The sequence below is a fragment of the Sciurus carolinensis genome, chromosome 7, assembly GCF_902686445.1.
Source record: "Sciurus carolinensis chromosome 7, mSciCar1.2, whole genome shotgun sequence".
Classification (NCBI taxonomy): domain Eukaryota; kingdom Metazoa; phylum Chordata; class Mammalia; order Rodentia; family Sciuridae; genus Sciurus; species Sciurus carolinensis.
In genome coordinates, this window is record NC_062219.1 from 129,717,964 (window position 1) to 129,740,590 (window position 22,627).

The 22,627-nt window shown below is 43.6% G+C and overlaps 2 pseudogenes; one reads left to right on the forward strand and one right to left on the reverse strand.

The window, feature by feature from the left end:
* Window positions 1-2,200: 2,200 nt before the first annotated feature.
* LOC124989413 (vomeronasal type-1 receptor 3-like) lies at window positions 2,201-3,391 on the reverse strand (annotated as a pseudogene).
* Window positions 3,392-9,854: 6,463 nt separating this feature from the next.
* Window positions 9,855-22,627, forward strand: part of LOC124989414 (growth arrest-specific protein 7-like) — a 64,896-nt pseudogene continuing 52,123 nt past the window's right edge.

The window sequence follows — 22,627 nt, forward strand, 5'->3', positions numbered from 1 at the left end:
ATGGTATGTTTTTCCCACCCTTTCACCTTTAGTCTGTGGGTATCTTTTTCTATGAGACGAATCTCTTGAAGGCAGCATATTGTTGGGTCTTTCTTTTTAATCCAGTCTGCCAGTCTATGTCTTTTCATTGATGAGTTCAGGTCATTAACATTCAGGTTTATTATTGAGATATTATTTGTATTTCTGGTCATTTTGACTTATATTTGGTTTTTAACTTGACTTGGTTTCTCCTTTATTTGGCTATTCCTTTAGGGTAGTTCCTCCCTTTGTTCACTTACATGGTATTGTCTTTAAATTTCTTCCTCATACAATATTTTGCTGAGAATGTTCTGTAGTGTTAGCTTTGTATTTGTAAATTCTTTTATTTCATCATCAAATCTGAAGCTAAGTTTTGCTGGGTATAAGATTCTTGGTTGGCATCCATTTTCTTTCAGAGTTTGAAAAATGCTGTTCTAGGTCCTTATACCTTTTATGCTCTGGGTTTTGAAATCTGTTGATATCTATATTGGTTCCCCCCTGAATGTAAGTTGATGTTTTTCTCTCTCAGCCTATAAAATTCTATCTTTATTTTGTATGCTAGGTATTTTCTTTATAATGTGCTTTGGTGTGGGTCTGTTGTAATTTGGTACATTTCATGTCCTATAAGCGTCTTGTATTTGATTCTCCATTTCATTCTTCAGATTTGGAAAATCTTCTGATATTATTTTATTCAATAGATTGTTCTTTCATTTGGTTTGTTTCTCTGTGCCTTCCTCAATCCCAATAAATCTTAAATTTGGTCTTTTCATAATATCCCATAATTTTGGGAGTTTCCGTTCATGATTTCTTACCATATTCTCTGTTTGCTCAACTTTGTTTTCAAGATTTAATATTTTGTCTTCAATATCTGAGGTTCTGTCTTCCAGGTGTTCTAGCCTATTCGTGATACTTTCTATGAAGTTTTTAATTTGGCTTATTGTTTCCTTCATTTCAAGAATTTCTGTTTTTTTTTTTTCATAATATCTATCTCTTTATTGAAATGATCTTTTGCTTCCTGCATTTTCTATTTTAACTGTTGATTGGTGTGATCATTCAATGACTGCATTTGCTTTCTTATCTCATCATTTGCTTCTCTGATCATTTTAATTCTGTACATTCTGAACCCCTTTTCTGACATTTCTTCTACCATGCTGTCATTGGATTTTATTGATATAGTATCTAGGTTTGTTTGGGACACATTCTTCCCTTGTTTTCTCATATTGTTCATGTTTCTTCCCTTCTAGGAGTGGAAATCTGAGGTATTGCAGTTTCCCCCCTATAGACTTATAGTGTCCCTACAGTTTTCCAATACCTCACCTTGAAGTGAGAGATCAATATTAGCAGCACACAATACAAACAATATGCATCCTTAACTCAAAGAGTCCCTATTAAGATATTAACCAAATTGTCTTAATAAACAGAGATTATGAGTTTATTATCTACCGCTTAGCCAATAGGTGTGGAATAAGGGTCACAATTTCTAAAGGTGGACAAAGAGGATGGGGAGGGGTGTAGTATACAACGTTAATGAGATAAGAAGTGTGTCTATAGAGGTGCTATGTCATAGGAGTAGTGGAAGTGGAAATAAAAGAAATTGGTTGTTAGCATGTGAAAAGGGAGAGAGAGTCTCCAAGGAGACAGATAAGAGGAAAATAAAGAGGATGAGAAAAATATTAATAAAATAAAAGAAATGTCAGAATAATAGTTGGTATCACAGGAATAATTGGAATATTACCATTAATAAAAAAATTCTACAATAAAACTACACAGTGCTGTTCAAACCTCATAGTATTCAATAGCCTGATACCTTGAAGGAAATTGATGATACAGTGACCCTAAAAGGATGCTGCCCCTCTAGGGATGGTGGCCTCCAGGCGAGGTGTAATTCCTGCTAGTGGTCAGAGGCTCCTCCGCGTGTGGACAGATGGTCAGTGGCCGCAGGGGTGCCAGACTGCTGGCTGGGTTTGGGCTTGTCTGGGCCTGGTATCCCGGGACTGCCTCCCCTCTCTGGGCCTGCCTCCTCCTCTCTTGGCCTGCTTCCCTGGATAGATTCTTGTGGATATTTACAAATAATTAATTAAATAGGACCTCTTGCTGGATACTAAGGTTTTTTTAAAAAGTAAGATGTGATACTTTTTATACTTTAATTCTTGAAAGAGAATGTGTATTGAAGAACTTGGTCCTAGAAATGGAATTCCTGAGTCGAAGGTGGGTGCTTTAGTAATTTTGACAGGTTTTTGCCAAACAGTTTCACTGTCCTTACTCCTGGAAGCCTGGTGGTGAGAGCCTGGTACCCACAGTCGCCACCATTTCCTGAAGTGTCAGGATGGAAAGAGGAGGACAGCCTGGCCCCCCAGCTTCTGGTGGCCTCTGCTTCAAGTAAGGGCTGCTGGTCACCAGTTTGCTATTGGAGAATATTTGCTCATATTTTAATTTAGTCTTGCTTGAACTTTTTAAATACAAAGCTTAGCAAAACTTAAAATCTTCCAATTTTCTTACTAGAGAGAAAAAAGACATTTTGCCATGTCTTACTGAGCAGCATTCAAGTAGACATCCATGTCTGTGATTCAGCACAAATGGGCTGATGATTGCAAGGCCAAGGGAGAGAAAATCTTGAACAGTTACTGTTATTGAATCATTCCCTAAGGAAACAGTAGAATAAAAGACAAAATGGTCTGTCCAATAGAAGAAGAGGAAACAGAGCATCAGAAGGAGAGCACTTTGAGCAGCCTTCATCTCATGGGGAGTTCTGTAGAGCAGCTTGGAGGTCTGCAGGTAGAGGACATGCTGGTGGTGCTTGTGGAGGAGGAAGAACATGTAGTCACTGGCCCCGCCCAAGACACCCTGGAGCACAGCATCTCAAAGGACCATGAGAGAGAGGAAAATCCATCTGATTATTCAGATTTCAAGCAGAAAATAACAGTAGTTCTCACTTTTGCTAGTTTCTGATGTGTTCATGCTGATGATACGTTTGATGTAAAATGGTAAGTTCATGCCTATGAAGGCATTGAGTATCCAAAGAAGAGCAAACAGGGAAAAATGTGCCAGGCACACCTAGGCTGCAGCCTCCTCCACACGGAGGCTCTGGGACTGATGATGATGGCCTGGACCACCGTGGGGAGACTGGTAGCCGGCAATCCTCTGCTGGTAACCAACAGTTTTACAGTCTATATCATCTTGAAAGTTTCTCAAACCAAAGACTGCTGTGCTCTTTAGCATTCAAAGAGAAGTGCATGAGAATAAGGTGAGCTGATTTCTTCTCAGAACTGACTAAGAAAATGAACATGTAATTCACAAAGATGGAAATACTTCCCACAGTGACAAATCCAGTTTCAAAGAGGAACACTGCTATCTTGATCGTGTCTAAAACCATTTGTAATTTTATGGGCAGAAACATTTTAGTTCTTTGAAATCCTTCCTGAGTAAAACATCAGCACACTGATAGAAACCTGCAAGTACAGTCAGGTCAAGCACATTCCTGCTGTATGAGAGACAGTCGTGATACGTGGAGTGGACAAGACCTTTGTCTACAAAATCTCTTCATTTCAACATGGCAGTCTTTGCCAGACATTCTATACCATAAAGTGGCTTTTGTTGAAGAAACAAATATGTGAAATTGCAAAGCAGACTTTCTACATTTGATTTCCACATCGGCAAAATGGAACTCTTGTTCAAACTCTTAAATATCTCATATAGTATAAATCCCAGATCATGTTGAATTCAACTGAAAGTCCCCAGCATGAAAACTCCCCTGTTTTCTACTTCATCTACCATATTCCTATTAGTCAATTCCAAAAGTCACTAATCCTTAACTCTCTCCCTCTGCAAAATTCAGCATACACTCAATATCTTGTGTTTCCAACTCAACATCTCTCATATTTAGCAATATTTGTTTCTCCTATAATACCTCTTCTTTGCTTCACTATATATGCCTAATTTTGATTAATAACTACTCCAGAGTCACCTCCCATGTCCTGTTTGTATCTTTGATTCATGTACCTAAACATCTCAGGATTGTCTTTTAAAGCTCAAACTGATTCTGTGATTTCACTCCTTATGAATTTTCAGGAGAATTTCATGACATGAATATCAAATAAGCACAAGCTTATACAAATAAGCACCTCAGCTGTCGAAGGCTAATCAGACAAAGGCCTCCATGAAGACACCTGCAGCATGAATCAGAATATGGACTGCAGGCAACAGTCCCAGCAGTGACCCCAGGACAGGTCTGAGTCCCCACTCAGTGAACACAGGGTATCTCAGGGAGGCCTGGAACAGGTCTGGCATGTTGATATTTAACAAGGGAGATTAGGAGAAGAGAAATCACTAGGCATTGTGGTCATGCGCTGTAGAGATGGGAGTGGCTTATGGAGTAGGAATCCCCAGTGGAGACAGTGACAGTGGAGCAAGGGGCTGGGGACACGGCGGGGGGAAGGTGTCTTTACTCGGGTGTGGTCATGGTGGCCATAGAGCTTCTGCATAACCCTGTCTGCAGTCGTCCTAGCAGCCAGATTCACCAACATCTGTCCTCTCCATCTGCTATGAGCAGGGCTGCTTTGACATTATCACTCCATGTTGATGGATCTCCCTCCCTCTTACATTTACTTTCTTCTTTCCTGGTTTTCCATTTCTTACTTTCCTTCCTTCCTTCTTTCCATTTTTCTTTCTTTCTTCCTTTCTTTCTTCCTTCCTTCCTTCCTTCCTTCCTTTCTTTCTATCTTTCTTTCTTTCTTTCTTTCTTTCTTTCTTTCTTTCTTTCTTTCTTTCTTTCTTTTTCTTCCTTCTTTCTTTCTTTCTTTCCCTCTATTTTTCAGTGCTTATAAGAGTTCTTTTAAAACCTGTTGATAAACATGTAGGGGTTGCACTTACTTGTGGACTGCAGGGAAATCCCAGCAGGTGTGTACCTGTGTACTGGTCATGATAGGGTAGCTGCCATTCCCCCTCTCCTCATCTCTTTCTGTTTAGAGACCTCACACTTCTCTCCTTGGTCCTTCAAAGAAAATGTGGCAGGTCACTAGGGACCATGGCCTCCCCGCTATGCTGTACAGCATGGAACTCAGTCCTTCTCTCCAGCTGTTCCAGGGACCTGCTGTCAATCCTCCCTCTCTCCCTTCCCTATCCTACTCAGCCTCTGGAGATCAGTTCTACCTTCATATTGATAGGATTTCACTCTTCCAAGTGAACCTCTTCACTCTCACCTCTCACCTGGTACTCAGCTCAGACCACTCATAAATGTCCCAGAAAGACATTTATGGGACATAAAGAAGAACCCAGGTGTTTGAGTGATCCCCAGAGCTACCCATGTTCTGTGTACTTGGGATGCCTTTCCTCAGGGCTCCTCCCCACACCTGCTGCCATCTTCCAGGGCTGCCTTACATGTGTGCCTATCTTGATGGTCTCCAGTGGCTCCATCTGCATGAATCTGGGCTTAAGCATAGGTTCAGTTCCAGGGAGCCTAGGGATACCAGCCCCAGTCTTACAGCCCTGTGTACTCCCTTGACAAGCTAGGAGGCTGAGATCTGCACCAGTGCATTCAGCAAAGTAAATAAACAAGACCATGATGGACTAAACAGTGGCTTTGGGGTAAGAATTGAGAATAACCTGGGTTGGAATGTCAACATGGATTCCTGGATGCCCACTGTCTTTATAAAGCACTTCCATGTTGTGGTCACCCAGGTTTAGGGCCTCCTTTCCATTTTCCTTTTCCTCTCTTCACCTTGCTAGTCTCCAAAGCTCTACCATGAATGTGAGAGAGCTTTCAGACACCTTCTACGTCACTGTCTTTTCTTTTAGACTGACTAATGTGAACACCACTGGTTGGGTGGGGTGCCTCTCTGGAATTCCGAATGACATTTGTAAACTGTTCACAAGGCCATGTTCTGCCTTCAGATGATGCATGATGCCCCGCCTGGGTCTAACCTGATGATTCACATAGCTGTGTCATCTCAGCCCCAGTTTTCTCTACTAAAAATGGGATTAGTGCTGATGTTCTGTAAGACTAAGTCGGTGCCTCAATTTTGCTGAAACTGGCTTAGAATTTATGATCTGCCTGACTCAGCCTCCTGGGTCACTGGGATTATGAGGGTGTGCCACATTGCATGGCCAGTTTCATTTTTAATTATCTTCCTTGACACACACAGGTAGGGCCGAATCAAAATGGACCCAGAGAGTATCCCCCAGTCACAGCTCTGTCCTGCTGTCCCTGGGCTCTCTGTGATAGAGGGCTGCTGATGATGGCAGGCTGGTTTGTGGAGGAGCCAGAGACCTTCCTTATGTTTCATGTGGTTCAGCTCCAGCAGAGCCTCCAGCTGTGAACTTGGTGTCCCAGTGATCCCAGAAGCTCTCAGAGAGGGAAGCAAACAGTGAAAACAGAAGGGACAGCACCTGGTGCCCTAGGACATCCCAGCACAGTCACCACTCAACAGGAAGCAGGGTCAGCAGGGACCACTGCAGCCCATGTCCACAGCTGGGAGTCACATCCTGGAGTGAAGCAGGTGTGCACAGGCCACCCATAGCACTGGGGACCCCAAAACAGGAAAGGTGAGGTGGGCCCTGTAACAGGAAGGAGCTCCAGGAGCTACAGGAATGCTGTCCTCAGGAGATGGGAATACAGGCAGACAACATGAGGGACCTGCAGAATGTGCACGAGACACAGCAGAGATGAGGCAGGTGCACCATAGGAGAGAAATAAACAGCCAAAGTAGCACAGCTGGAGAAGAACAGGACTGGTTACAGGAGGGGCGAGAGGGAGAGGAAGGGTAACCAGAAACAAGCCAAAATCCAAACCAGCCAACCAAACTGAACTCTCCAGAGGAGAAGATGACAAGTGAATGAAACACATGAGGAAAGTGAGAAGAAACAGTGAGCCCACCCACAGGACAGCAGGATACACCACAGAGGAAGGGAGGGGAAGGCAGGCAGGGACAGGGCTCCATGCAGATCAGGGAGATTCCTGCTGAGTGAGGGGAGATCTTTACTGCTGTGCCCCCTGCCCTGCTTCCTCCTTCCTGGTTGTCCATCCCCTCAGAGAGCCATGGCTGTGCTGTCATGCCTTCTTCCTGAGTCCTTCTCTACTCTGACAGCTGAGGATCTGGTAATGATCCAGGCAGAGAGAGGGCAGGGCTTCCCTCCCACAGTGTTAGGACAGAATGGGAAGCAGAGTCCACGGGTTTTGTGCAGAGGACCAGGTCCAAGAGCTCCCAGGTGGGGTGGGTGCTGAGGTCTGCATGGGAGGTGCTCATGGCCCAGGCAGCCCTGATGGGGACTGTGAGACTGTGTGCAGTGGCATTTGCTCTGGAGAGGCAGCTCCATAGGTCTGTGCTGGGCATCTGGATCTCAGGGGCCTCAGGACAGTCTGCCCTCAGGGCAGGTTGCCAACCTACCACCCTCCTGCACACCTCTCTGCCTGTGAACCTGGCCTTCCTCACTCAGTCCTGAGCATAGTCACACCATTCACATATTTCTCTTTGTCTGCTTTCCTTCCTTCCTTCCTTCCTTCCTTCCTTCCTTCCTTCCTTCCTTCCTTCCTTCCTTCCTTCCTTTCTCCCTCCCTCCCTCCCTCCCTCCATATCTCCTCCTCCTCCTTCTTCTTCTTCTTCTTCTTCTTCTTCTTCTTCTTCTTCTTCTTCTTCTTCTTCTTCTTCTTCTTCATTTCTCTCTCTCTCTCTCTCTCTCTCTCTCTCTCTCTCTCTCTCTCTCTCTCTCACTCTCTTTCTTACCCTGGGATTGATCTCAGGAGCTCTTCACCTCTGAGCTCCCCCCACACTCTATTTTCAGACAGTGTATCACTCAGCCTTAGTGCCTCACTGAGTCGCTGAGCTGGCCTGGAGCTTGTGATGCTCCTGCCCCACTCCCCAGGTAACTGGACTACAGGTGTGTGCCACCACGCCCAACTTCAGTGTTTATTTCTTAAAAAGCAAACAATGTCTCACAGGACCTGAGTGCAATAATTAAAATCAGTAAATTCCTTGTAAAAACATATTTAGATTTTTACCCACTATACCATTCACATTATTTGTGTCAAAAGGTAATCCCAAATCCTCCACTACAGCCTTGAGATGTCATGTCTCTTTAGGATCCTTATCCTCTAAAACTCCTGAGTCCTCCTTTGCCTTTAATTACAGGGAAGGTTTTGAAAAACGTGGAACCTTTTTTGGAATTTCCCTTCAACTGACTTTTCTCAGTGCTTCAGCTCAGGAGAGGCCTTGCAGGCACAGCAGGGAAGGGCTGAGGGCTGACTGAACTTTCTGGGTCTTGTGCTGCCAGAGAGACCTGCCTGCATTGCACTGTCATCCTTTGGTGGCCATGGGCATCCGCTTGGTGTCCAACACAATGTGACTGTTGCATCCTTTGTCATGAGTGAGGCATTGGGGAGATATTTTGAGGCCATGTGGAATTCCTGGGACACATAAACCCTCACCCACTACTCTTAGCCTCCACTGATGGTCTCTTCCTGAAGAAATTACTGTCATGATGTTGCCAAGATATGATTTTCAAATTTCATTTTCCCTTTTTCCTTTTGTGCTTATTTGTTGGATGTCACATGGAAGTTAGAGCTTCTTCTTTCTGATTCCCCATTTCCATTGTGGACCTTTGTGTTCTTAGTTGATAGGGAAGGTGATATCACTTCATGTCATGACTCAGTGTGATTTTCAGGTTCAATCACAAAGGGTGGCAGATCCTGCAAGCTTGCCCCCTAGTTGGCATGCCCATCACTCTTGGGTTCATCCTTACTTTGTGACATAAAATACACTCCAGGTTCATCTAACCTTTCCCTGAATTATCCCTGAAACAAGCTCTGTGTTAAACAGCCTCCTTCCTTTGTATCAGAAAATGGCATTTAGAACTCTAACCAGGATGTTAGTTGCATTGAATAAACAATATGATTTTCCTGCTTTCATTCCTGAGACATCTTCTAATCCAAATGATCCAAAATAGTGCTCTACTCCAAGGGCTCATCTTTCATTGATGCACAAGTGATTTTAGGGTCTCCTTTGTACCAAGTGTACCCCTGGGTAAGAGAACAGTGTCACAAGGGATGAGGGGCCAGTGATCAGGACCCTGACTCCCATCCAACCCTGTGCTGCTCTCATGGGTGGAGAACCAATGCCCTTCTCAGCTCAGCCTTGAGCCCAACATGTTTGTGTCTTTTGTGTCATTTGATCAGGGACCAGGATGGTAGCAGAATGAACATATTGAAGGATTATACTTGTCTATAGATGATCACAGAGGTTTCCTTGATCTTCACATTCAGGACTGATGTTCTTAAGGACGGTTGGGAGGATCATTCAGAGTTTCTAGGCTCACTTACTGTTTCACATATGAGGAATGAAACAACCATCCAGGGCAGCAGTGTGACCTCAGTGTACATAGATACAGCAAGGTGACTCCATCCTGCACAAGTGCTGGTTGTGGCTTGTTCTGAAAGCAGAGTTCCCAGTGCTGGTCATCACGTGCCACATCCCTATGCCTGGAGAAGGCCATGAATATGAGGGGAAGTGACATTCTGTGTCTCAGGAGCTGGACCCATTCTGTTTCAACTCTGCACCTCTGGGAAGGAGAAGAGAAGGCAAGACATGGGAATTCAGATACAGAAGTTTGGCTGGTTGTTCACTTTCTCATTGCACAAACTTCTATTAAAATAATTAATCCCCAATTAAGCCTGGCATGACTTCTGAGTCATCCACATAGTAACTCTGGAGGGAGAGGGAAAGTCATCCTTCACAGACTGAGGTTCTTCAGGACTTTGTTTCTCCCTGACAGGTGTCAACAGTGACAACTGGAGTCCTGGTGGTGGTTCATGGTAGGCAGGAGCTCCACAAATCCAGAGGGTACAAATGGGATCTGGGAAGCTGCCCCTTGTCAAAAGGATCAGCACAGAACTTGTCTGCAGCACAGTCACCAAGGTGAGTGGACCTGAGTGTTCTGGGTTCCTCATGGTGCCAGGTGACATTTCCTCAGCAGCACAGATCTTACTCTCCCTGTGACTAGGAAAGAGAATTGCTGAGAGGGTCCTGAGACTTAGAATTTGCTCTTCCCCTGACCTTTAGGCAATTGCCTGAGACCAGAGGGATGGAGGGGACCATTTCCACACATGTTTCTCCAGAAAGGTTCAGGTGTCTCTGTCCCTGAGTTGAGGATCTGGGAAGGGTCTTGCATAAAGTTACTTCCTTGATTTCTTTAAGGAACCAGAAAGTACAGGACCTCTCTTGTTTCTATAAAAATGTTTTCTGCAGTCTCCAATTTCACCTGTATTATAACTCTTTCATTAATTAGCTACAGTTATATTAGCATATTTCATTTTTGGCACATTTCTGTATATCCAGGATGGACCATGGTGAGCTTTTGCATTATGTTGCTAGTTCATAAGTGTGTTTCTGTTTAATCTGAAATTGTCCTTCCTGAATCTTCCTTGAACTATTCTTTTCTCACACACACTATGATGCTTTATTGCAAGCCAATCACATTCCTCATATACCTGTGTGATGGAGAACTGTGAACAACTATTAAGATTGAAAATGACATTTGCCCTTTCAAGAAGTCCTAGTGTGCAACACCCAGGGAGAGAATTACTGTAAAATGAGCTAACTTCCTTCAGTTTTACACTGGCATATGCATCATTGAGCAGAAATCTCAGTGTTAAATTGAGAAAACCAGGTCTGATGGATGCATTCATATGCCTAAGCTGTTGGTTTTTTAGGTTCCCATGGGGATTATATTTGTCAAAGTGCAAAACCTGCCTTTGAAAAGAGTATACTGTATCTTTGCCCCAGACAATCTGGACAGAAATCACACCTCCATCTTCTGACATTCTTCTCTTTAGTCAGAATCATAGAGTCACTTATCAGATGTCTCTGAGTCTGCTTCCAGTCATGATTCATAGCTTTGGAATTAGAAGAAAGTAAGAGCCATGAAAACATGAGAAAGCCTCAGTAAACAGAAAAAACGTGACTAATAAAGAAGGGCAGATTAGATGTTGAAGGCGTGATATTGAGATGTATTAGTACAGTCATTTTTGCAGTTATTAATTTTCAAGACAGCATTTTTTTACTACAATATGAGTTGTTATTCAAGACTGGTTATTTAATGCTGCTGTGTTTGTCCTTAAATTTCCTGGCATATTTCACCATGTGCTGGGCATTTAGGGTGCACTACTCCTTTTCACTATGCAATGCTATAGGCAATAATCACCCCAGTCTTAAGGGCAAGGTTTGAAAGGAAGGATAAGGTACCCCTGATCAAAGTCTGGGCAGAGGCCTGTGTTCATGCACTTTATGTTGTCAGAGACAAGCAGAGCAGACATCTAAAGCACCCTTTTCACATTCAGCAGGAAACAGTGGGGAAATTTGCAGAAAGCCACTGTCCCTACACACACCATATGGAAATCCCCTGGTGGCATCTCACCCTGGTTTCTTTTATTCTGATGTAATTGCCCATAGTTCAAAAGACATTCCAATGTAAGAACTGGGATTCAAGGAAGTGGGTGTAAAGAGTAACATGCTATCCAGGCCTGAAATCTGAACATCAGCTTAGACTGCGAAAGAGCAAAGCAGCCCAGGATTGACCATGTTGGAGGAGAGAACAAGGTGGCACAAGTTGCAGATTTGGCTGAAATGGAATCCCGTCAAGATTCTGCCACAGCAGAAAAGTGCATCCTGATCCCGTGTGAGCAGCTCTACTCACGTTGGTGTTCAACCTGCTGTGCCAACTGCAGCCATCATTGGCATCCTTAGTCTATGAAGGACCTTAGTTCCCCAAAAGCACAACATGCAATGACCCTTTTCTCCTAATGTTGCTAGGTAGCAGAACTTCTAGAAGAGACTGAGTGTCCTTCAGTGGCTCCTGGGGTCACTTTGTCAGAAGTCCACCTCTGTTGAAAACCCTGTAGAATATCATGCTGTTGCCTCTCTTGAGCACCCACCATGCACACATCTCTTTAAGACACTTGATGCTGGATATCTTCAGCTGATTCCACTGTAACCTAAGGATTTTGTCAGGAAAGAATTTTCAGCTTGACTTGATTTTGAGGACCACAAAGAACCATGGAAGATTAAAGGTGATGTAAGCTGTAATGTTGTGGTTTACCAGATGACTGTGGCCAGGGACCTGCTCATCAGCACCACCAATCTCCTCACAGTGGTCCAGGTCATCACCACCATCCCTAGAGTCTCTAGGCAGGTGAGGCAACATTTCAGGTTGGCATGGACCATCCTTCCCTTGTTGGTGTTCTTTTGGATGCTCAATCTCTTGATAAGTATGAGTTTACCATTTTACATCAGTAATATCAGCAGCATGAACACACCAGAACTTAGTAAAAGTAACCATTACTGTTATTTTCTACCAGGGAACTGGATAACTCGCTTAGTTTTTCTCCTTTTCATGATCTTCAGAGCTGCTTTGTTCCACTGTGTCATGGGCAGGGCCAGTGAACACATGGCATTTATCCTCTACAAGTACCAAGTGCACATTCTCTACCTTCATACCTCTAATCTTCTCTACACAAGCCCTCCTGAGATGCAAGCTACTCAAATTGTTCTCCTTCTGATGCTCTGCTTTCTCTTCTTCTCTTTACAGAAGGATTCCATAACAATAAGTGGACAAGAATTTCTGATGCTTGGCTATGCAGTCTTCAGCCCATTTGCACTGATTCAGAGATGAACATCTGGCTGCATGATGTCATGCTCAGTGACAGAGAATGATATGGAGAAATTACCTATTTCAGTGATTTTTTCAGGATGTTTGAAATCATGTTAGTTTTGTGTTGTTCTATGTGATGCAAAATCCAATAAGAGCAGGGGAGTCATAAAGGGCTGCATTCTCACATCTCAAAACTGGTGATAGTCCTGAGCAGACAGAGGTCATCAGAAGCTGGAGGGACACAGCTACTTTCCTATTCTTCTTCCTTCCATATTTCAGGAAGGAATGATGTTCTCATTTGTGTGAGAAGGCTCTTTCATACCAAAACATCTGCTAGTAAGATACAGAAAATCAATTTGGCAAATTGCTGCAAGATTACTCACCTCTTCAGCTCTTGACCTGATGGGTCTAATGTTGTTGATATCCATGCTCATGTCAGATACAGAATTAAAAATATTTTAGATTCCACTATTATTCCATTATTATATTACAAAAAGACAATATCCAGTAAAGGGGGGATTTTGCTTGTTATTTAAATATATTTAAAGATCTTTGCCCATTTACATCCATTTCCCTAGATCTAATCAAAGTTGTTAAAAAATAGATAAGTTCAAAGTGGAATCATATGTACTGGTAACCAAAGTGTATTAAAATTCAGCAAAAAAGCAATGTGGACTAATTGTGTTTTAGGAAGAAATACAAAACATTCAATTGGCTGTTGTCTGCACATTAAAAATTGCATAATGGAAAAGAGAATGAAGTCTATGTACTCTTTTCAGATAAATGAACTTCCTGGAGGAATACTAATAAGGGCTCATTTTTTTTCAATTTGAATCATGTGATTTTAAAAACACTTTTGAAATATTTTTAAAGAAATAAATTAAAAATTAATGTTGAAATAGTTTATCGAAAGCACTCAGAGATCCACTTCAGGTACAGGAACTCACTCAAGAGATTTTATGAAGCATACGAACAGAGGGTCTGCCCTCAAGGGTGTGAGACAGAGACACAGAGAGAGAGAAAGAGAGAGAGAGAGAGAGAAAGAGAGATAGAGAGAATGGATGGTGAGGGAGTTATTCTTAAGCAGTGGAAGTTTGTGGGTTAGTAAGGATTTGACCAGTGACTGATGAGAAATTGGTGGGCTAATGATTGGACCAATGTTGGATAAGGAAGTTTGTGGGCTCATGATGTACGTTGTAAAATGATGAATGTTGGCAGAATAATGGCAGTAGAAAAATGGAAGGGGAGCAGTAAATGGCTGAAGACTTGTTAACCAATTGTCCCTTCATTCCTCTGTTTTTCTTTTTATAAGAAATTTCTTTTGGGCATCTGGGTGAAGATCCATCTTAAGTAGCTGCTTCCTGCTGGGTGTGAGTGTAGAGCTGATTCTGGGGAGGGAGATGTCATTGCAGGATGTGGGGGTTGGAAACTGAATAGGGTAGTGCACTTGAAACCAGGCTCTGATTCTTCCTTTATGAGGTCCTGATAGTCCTGTAATACAAAATGATTAACAGTCTGATTAGAAATAATTTGAATCTGATTTTGTGCAACTCTCAGCATGCAGTGGACAAAGGCCCGTATGTGGCAATTATAAGGAGTGGGGACATAAATGGGAGAATAAGTCGCCATAATTGTCCCAAAATAGGCCACAAGGATTCTTGGGTAAGTTTGTTTCTTCTCCTTTCCATGTCCTGCTGCAGCTGTTTCATCTGGTCCTTAACAATACCTGGTTGGTTGACATAGAAGCAGCACTCTTTCTGAGAGCACTTCCTTTTTCCTAGTGAACCCACAGTGTGGCTTCCATTGGAAAATGTGCACCTGGAAGCAAATTGGAAGAGAGGCACTTGATAATTTTGAGGTGATCTCCACCTACTCAGAGGTGGTGCTGTTGAAAGTCAAAGATCTTTTAAAGTCTAGGTTTCTAGGCAGGAGATAAGCAAATCCCATTCTCCTGCATCTCCAACATCCCTGTTCCATGAGAGGGTTAATTAAATTGAGTATGTGGTGTATGGTTGTGACTATCTTTGTTAAGAATGGATCCTCTGGGATTGGTTCCCAGTGAATGGAGAGGGTGAAGGGGTAGGGGGTAGGATGAAATAGATCATATAGGATCTGGGGTATTCCTGTGAACAATTGATTATGGCATGCAGGGTTCTGTATGCCTCGTCTATCTGACGTACCCCAGTGGGTTTGATTGGATCAGCAGTAGTTGCAGAGATTCTAGTTTTTGTCCCATGTCTGGGAGGGAGAAAATGGCTGGCACCTGGACAGATATATTGGGGAAAAACTGATAGGAAAATGACAGATAGTAAAAATGACAGGGAAGGCAAGATTGTAACTGGCTGTCCAGTCCAGTCATTGCTGGGTGTGGTTCTCTGGTGCTTCAGTGTTCTGGTCCTCAGCCTCTGGAACAGGAAGCAGGGTGGAGGGCTTGATGGCCTTCAGTCTGAGGTGGAGAGGTCCCACCAGGGTGGCAGAGTATTGGTTTGAAGAAGACTGTGGAATTAGAAGCTGGAGAGGAGTTTGTGGATTGAGATTAGAGCTTAACCCAAGAAATGTGTAGACATTCTGTTAAACCTTGCACCTTGATAGCTATTGGCATAGCCAAGACCACCATATGGGGGCCCTGCCATTTGGGAGATAGAGGGTCTGTTGCCTCCTGAGGAGAGATAAGAATTTTGTCTCCTATTTGAAGAGGTTGAACCAGGGGTTCAGACAACTAGGCAGGGAGGAGTCAGTGTAACCCCATAGGAATGCCCAAATGTGGTTTAGGAAAAAAATAAATATATGAGTAGAAATGTCCAAATGTGGTTTAGGAGAGAAATAAATATATGAGAAGAAAGAGGGGAGGGAAGGGGTATTATCCTGGGGGAAGAATGGAACGACCAAACATCAGCTCAAAAGGGGAGATATTGGCAGAATTCTTTCAGAGTGAGAAAAGATGCAGAAGAGTAAGAGGCAGGAGTTTAACTAAGTCAAGGCAAAGTTCTAAAACTTTTGGTTATGTCACTTTTAAGAGTTCAGTTTGTTCTTTCTACTTTGCCTGCTGACTTTTGATGAAATGCCAAGGGACTCCAAGAGCTTTGGTAAGTTCTTGAGTAACTTGTGAGATAAATTCAGGCCCATTATCTGACTGGAAGGAGGTAGGTACTAAAAAGCAAGGAATGATTTCATGAAGAATGAAGGTAGAAACAGTGCCCTTTTGTTGGCTTCAACCCATCCTGAAGAGCTGTGTACCATTACCATAAAGTATTCAGATTTTCTTCCTTTGGTCATGTGAGTGAAGTCACGTTGCAAGTCTACCACTGGAATGGCACCACAGACCTGGTGAGATAGGAAAATGGGGGGTCTGATGGCTGCAGGATAGGTTCATAGGCAAATTTCACAGGTGGAGGAGAGTTCCTTCATAAAGATGTCGGAGGAGGTTAGTTGCAAATGAGTCTTAGCAAATTGTGAGAGCAAAGAAAGGTGGGGTGGAATAGACAAAGGTGGTAAGAAAGTATCTCCCTGTTGGGTGGTGGTGGAGGTAAGGGATCATGGAGAGTAATGATGGAGACTGGTGTGGATAAGAGGAATGCTCTTCTAGCCTCTTCATCTGCACTGTTGCCTGAAGAGATGAATGATTGGTCTGTCTGATGGGTTGTGCAAAGTACAAGGCCTATGGTTGCTGGTAGGCAAAGAGTCTCAAGGAGGTTTAGGATGGAGTTCCTTTTTGTGTTAAGAAGGTCCCTCTCTTTCCCAATAGTGGCATGTGAAAGGATAATTTGAAATGCATATTTGGAGTCAGTGTAGATTGAGAGGAATTCCCCATTTGCAGTGGTGAGTGCAAGTATGAGGGTGATTAGCTTTATCTGATGCTTGGTGGTGTTGTTAGGTAGTGGTCCTGACTCTGCAACCTTTTCCAGGGAGACAATGGCATACACAGCCTGTCAGATCCCTTCATGGAGGAAAGATCTCCCATCAGTGAACCAAATGAAAGTAGGAATGTGAAAGGCTCCCTCCTGAATATTGGAGGGGCAGGGGAATAACTCTTCCAGAGTGTCAAGGCACCTATGGGTCGCTAAAGCATGTAGGTTGGAAGGCAGGGGTAAAAGGGTGGCTGGATTTAAAGGAGGGCATGTTTTAAAGAAAATGGAAGAGTCCTCAATAAGAGCAGTTTGCAAAGCCAACACCCAACAGGATGGTAGAATTTGCATTCCCTTATACATAAAAAGTTTGGACAGGTAATGAGGTGAGATCACTACAGTGGGAGCCCCAAAAGAAAGATTTTTTGATTCCTGGGTTAAGACCAATTATGTGGTCATTACTGTAAGACATGGTGCCCAACCTCTTACACTAGGGTCTAATGTTTTTGATAGGTTTTCCACTGGGCTGAAGATGGGACAGATCATGTATCCTAAGAACTCCAGAGTGAACACACTTTTCTCAGAAAACAACAGGTAGAATGGTCTGATGATTTCAGGGAGGTGTAGGACTGGGTCTTGAAGAAGGGTTTTCCTTAAGATCTGGAAAGGGGCTTCCACCTGTTTGAGGAGAGGTTCACTGGAGTGCCCTTTGAAGTCTCACACAAAGGGACTGCTAGGATGGAAAAATTTGGGATCCAGTATGGTAAATATCCTCCTCGTCCTAAAAAGGAAAGGATTTCTTTCTTGGTAGGTGGAGTGTACATGTCCTGCAACAATGCTTTTTTCTCTACATTGATAGACTTAAAACAGGTGAAAGACTCCCTTCTAAGTAAATAACCTGAGGTTGGGACAGCTGCACCTTTGCTGGAAAGATCCTATACCCTCTGTCAGCCAGGAAATTTAGAAGATTAACAACATCTCCTTGGGAGTACTTGAGAGAGGGACTACATAGGAGAAGATCATAAACATACTGTAAGAGGAAGAAGCAAATGGAAGTTCGAGAGGTGAGATCATGAGACAGAGTTTGGTTAAAGAGGTGAGGGCTGTCCCAAAATCCCTGTGGGAGAACTTTCCAGGTCAGCAGTGACGAAACTTGAGTGAGAGGATAAGACCAGGTGAAAGCAAAGAGATTCTGAGAGTCAGGTTTAAGAAGGACAGTGAAAATACATCCTTCAAATCCAACACAGAGAAGTATGTGATGGAGGAGGGAATAGAGGAAACCAAGGTGTAGAGATTGGGCACAATACAGAAGATGGAGACAATTGCCAAGATGATGATGCAGAGATCTTGCACCAAATGGTAAGATCGATTAGTCTTTTTAACAGCCAGGATGGGAGTGTTACAAGATGAATTGGTGGGGTGGTGGATGCCTTTCTGCCTTAAATCCTGGATGACTAGTTGAAGACCTAAGAGGCTTCTTTGTGGGAGGGGATACTGAGTATGGACTGGGTAGGTTGTTGGGTCTTTCAGGCGAATGAGTACAGGCAAGCATGTGGACACAGATTGTGTGTAGGTTTCCCAGACCTTGGGGTCAACAATGAAGGGAGGAAGGGGATATGAAGACTCAGGTTGAATTGTACATTCCTGCAAGGTCATGAGGAGAGGAATACCAGAGGAGTCTTGGTGCAGGAGCATGGTGGGTGAGAAGGAAATAGAGGCACCCAATTTGGTTGAGATGTCCCTTCCCAGGAGGGAAATGGGACACATAGGAGTTATCAAAAAGGAGTGAGTGAAGCAGAATTGTCTCATATGGCAACTTATTGGAGGGTTTTGTATGAGGTGGTATGGTTTTCCCTCTACCCCCAAAATAGAGGATTTGGCAGAAGTGTATCCCCAAACTCCCACAGAACTGAAAGGGTGGCTCTAGTGTCTATAAGGAAAGGGGTCTCACTCCCTGCCACTGTAAGGGCTTCCCAGAGTTTCTGAGTGGTGATGCTCATCAGGTGTATAAATCCTGGGTCCCTTCAGTCATCCATTGCCAATCCACTGTCCAATGTCCCAGTTGGTGGCATTTTGGACAAGGACCTGGTGACTGCTGGGGGTTGGGGCAGGCTCATGCCCAGTGGCCCTCTTTTCTGCACTTGAAGTATGAGCCTGAAAGTCTTCTGGGAGTTAGGCTACCCCTAGTAGTGACCAACTGTGCAGGTCTATCTGGCTGAAAGTCTTCACCAGTATTTGGTATTTTACTTTTTGTTCTTTTCTTCCTTTCTGCTATACACCATGAATGCCACCTCTAAAACCCCACTGACCATCAAACTGTCCTAGATTAGTGTAACAGGTGATCATAGTGGCCATTGTGATCTTCAGAAATTATTGTCATGTCCTCCCTAGTGTCTGTTAACCTCTGTAGTATCTGATGATCACTATTTCCTCCCCAACATTCACCATAGGAAGGGACTGCAGGTCCCTCTGAAAGAAGGAAGAAGAGATACACAGTGGCAGTGCATAAGGCCCTCATGAGGAGCTCCCTTCCCATCGTTCAGGGGCTCTGCTTCTCCCAATTGACTCAAGATTGGGAGTGACTGAGGAGTCATGGTACCTGTTCCAGAGATACAAGTAGATTTCTATTTCAGGACTGGAGCTTCACTCCTTCTACACTTCAAGTAAGACTTGGGAAAATCTCTAGTGTTTGATTTCTGCAGATCCCTTGATCATCTTGACAATGCCAAAGGTCTCTCTTAATCCAACAATTCTGATTATTCTCCATCATGGTAACCGGGGCACCTGGCCCTTGTTGATTAAGTGCCACCACATGGCAGGTGACCCCAGGATCAAATGGTTCCTGCTTGTTTAAGTTTCCAACTAAATAGTAGAAGGCCCAAATTTGATGCTTAATGTAAGATGCAAAGTTATCCTCTATGAATCTCTTCAGTAAATGGTACTGGTAGAACTGTATACCTATGTAAGAAAAATAAAATTGGAAATATACAAGACACACAAACTAAATTCAAAATGTAAGAAATTACCGACATAGACCCTGAACTCACAGATAGACCCTAGAACTCCTCAAACACAATAGAGGGAAACACTCCTCCATTGTGATTTTTCCTGGAAAATTTTGGATATGACCCCTAAAGCAGACGAACAGTTGAACCAACCACCATGTGGGACTCCATGAAAATTTTTAGCTTCTCTACAGAAGGAGAAATTCCACACAAAGAAAATGCAGAAATGAGAAATATTCACAACTGTATGCCTGATAAATATTTAATATGCAACATGTATCAGGAACATATAGAGCACTATAACCTCAAAACACAAGTACCCCATTGAAGAATGGGTGAGGGATCTGAAAAGACAGTTTTCCAGGAAGAACATAAAATGTCCATCAGGCATTTGAACAGGTGCTGGACATCACTGATCATCTGGGGAATGCAAATCAAAGTCACCACAAGACCCCTGCTCATGGCTGTGAGTTTGACTTCTAATGGTCAATGTGTAAAAATTATGAGTACATGTGGACGTGCCAAAAATGAATACTTTTGAAAACATGGTACTGTGGTTATTTTTTTAATGCAGTTGGTGGCAATGTCATTTACCATGAATTTATGAAAAAGTACAAAAAAATTCTAGAAAGAATTAAAAATGTCATTGAGTTGATCTTGAGCAAAAAGGATGATTAGGTAGTACTATCATGTTATGGAACCAAAGTATACTTACTACAAAACAGTTGTAATCAATTATGGTGGTGTTAGTGTAAGAAAGACTCACACAGTGATGAACAACTTAGGGAGCTGGAGCCACCCACACATCTGCAGCCACCTGGACCTCAAGAGACCCCAGGGGAGCACAGCCTTTTCAATAGAGCATTGCTGGAAAAGCTGCATAGACACTGAGGAATAATGATGTTAGATCCCTGCCACTCACCAGATGAAACCAATTCCAAATGCATTAAGGCTTAAAGGACCGACAACCATAAAATTGATAGATATAAACAGACAGAAAATTCCTAGGACAAGATCATGAGTTATTAAACAAGTTGAGGAGACAATCTACAGATTGTTTTGAAAGCATTTGCAAAGGATGTACCTGACAAAAATTTAAGAAACAGAATATATATAAAAATCAAAAATCTATAGCCACGGCTATAAGCGTATCTTGCTAATGGAGTGATTTCCTAGCATTTGAGTGATTTCCTAGCATTTGCAAACCCCCAGTTTCTATACAAAACACTGCAGAGCAAAAACATACAATCAAAAAAAGGAAAAAGTAAGATAAAATTAAATGGGAAAATAGACTATAAATTCAATTGTAAGAGCAAAACAAATGAACATGCCAAGAGATAAACAAACCCCTGATTTAATGATGGGCATCAGACTTATGTGTATGGTTCTCATGATTGCTCAAAGTCACTGATAACCAGGGTGATGCAAATGTAAACCACAATGTGATAGTACCTCACCTCAGTTAGAAGGGGTGTTCTCAAAAAGATAAAAGACAACCAGTGTTGCTTAGGGTGTGGAGAATAAGGACCCCTTAAAGACTGTAGGTGAGAGCAAAAATAAATATAGCTGTTATGCAAACACTCTGGGGTTGCACAAAACATTAACAGTAGGGCTACCACAGGTCCAGTAATCCCACTGTGGTCATCAATCCAAATCATCTTACATAGCTTATTGAGGAGGCTCTGCAGTTTTACTTTCATTGCAATGGAAATAGCCAAGGAGTTGAACGAACTGCAATGGCCATCAGTGCATGCCTAGAAAGCATCCAGTGGACATTTTCTGACCCTGTACACACAGTAACTCAAAATGGGCCCAAGACCTGGGCTTAGGTCAGAAACTCGGCAACTCTAGAAGAAAACGTAGGGTCAACACTCTAGCATGTAGGCACAGGTGGCGACTTTCTCAGTAGGACCCCTAAAGCTCAGGAAAGATGTCCAGAGTTAATAAGTGGGAGGCATTAACATAAAAAGTTTATTCAGTGACCAGCCAACTCCCACACCAAGGTCTGACACCATCCCATGGAGCAAGCCAACCTGCCTGACCCCCACACCAAGTTTGGAAACCATCACTGACCTGCCTGCCTGCCCCGCTACTGCTGAGGGACACTGCACTTGCCTGTGTGCTGACTCAGTGCACCCTCACTGGGGCTCCCCAGCTTCTTCATAGGCTGGTGCAGACATTTTGAATTATTCCTGAGGGTGTGGCCATCACCATTGGAAGGGTGACTCTATTCCTGACTGGAGGCCCTTTGATAGGACTCAGGATTCAAGAAGAGGAGGTATTGAAAGACTTGGAACCAACTCAGAGCTGCTCGATGAGTCTCTCCCACTGGGTGAGGCTCCCTGGATGGGTCAGTAGTCCCGGAATGCAGCGAACATTGTGGAGTAGAGTTGTCCAGTGAGACTCCCCTGGTGGAGCTGTGAACCCAGAAACAGGAGCATTGTAGAGGAGGACCACCCAGCAAGAGGCTTTGGCACAGGGAGAGGGTCCCAGGCCTGAGCAGTAGGTCTGGTCCCCAGGGAATGTCATAGAGGAGGGTCACTCAGAGAGAGTCCCTCCCAGGGCCAGAAACCCTGGTCCAGGTGGTAGTTTTGGGCCCCAGGGAACAATGCAGAGAAGCGCTGCCCAGTGAGAGTCTCAATCACAGGACAAGGCTCCCTGGTCCAGGAAGTAGGTCTAGAGCTTTGGGAATGATGCAGAAGAGGTCTGCCCAAAACAGGTGGTAGTTCTGGACAGAAGGGAACTTCTCGGAGGAGAGTGGCCCAGCGAGAAATCCCCACTGGGTGAGTCTTCCCCACTGGGTGAGTCCTCCCTGCTGGGTGAGGCTTTCCCACCAGGGTGGTAGAACCAGAGACAGGCACACACCAGCCATGCACCAACCTGCAGTCTAGCTCCCCCTTTGACTGACCATCAGTCAACAAGTGGAGGCACCTCTTCCCACCATCAGGAAACATACCCCACCTGAAGGCCACCAACTCTTGAAGGGAAGCTTATCAATGCATTATCAAGTTCCTCCAAGACTTCAGGCTACTGAAGGCTAGGAGGCAAGTTATTGGACATCTACAGGACACTATGAGACAATAGAGGAAATTTGCAATATCTCAGTTTCACTACTACAGGTGT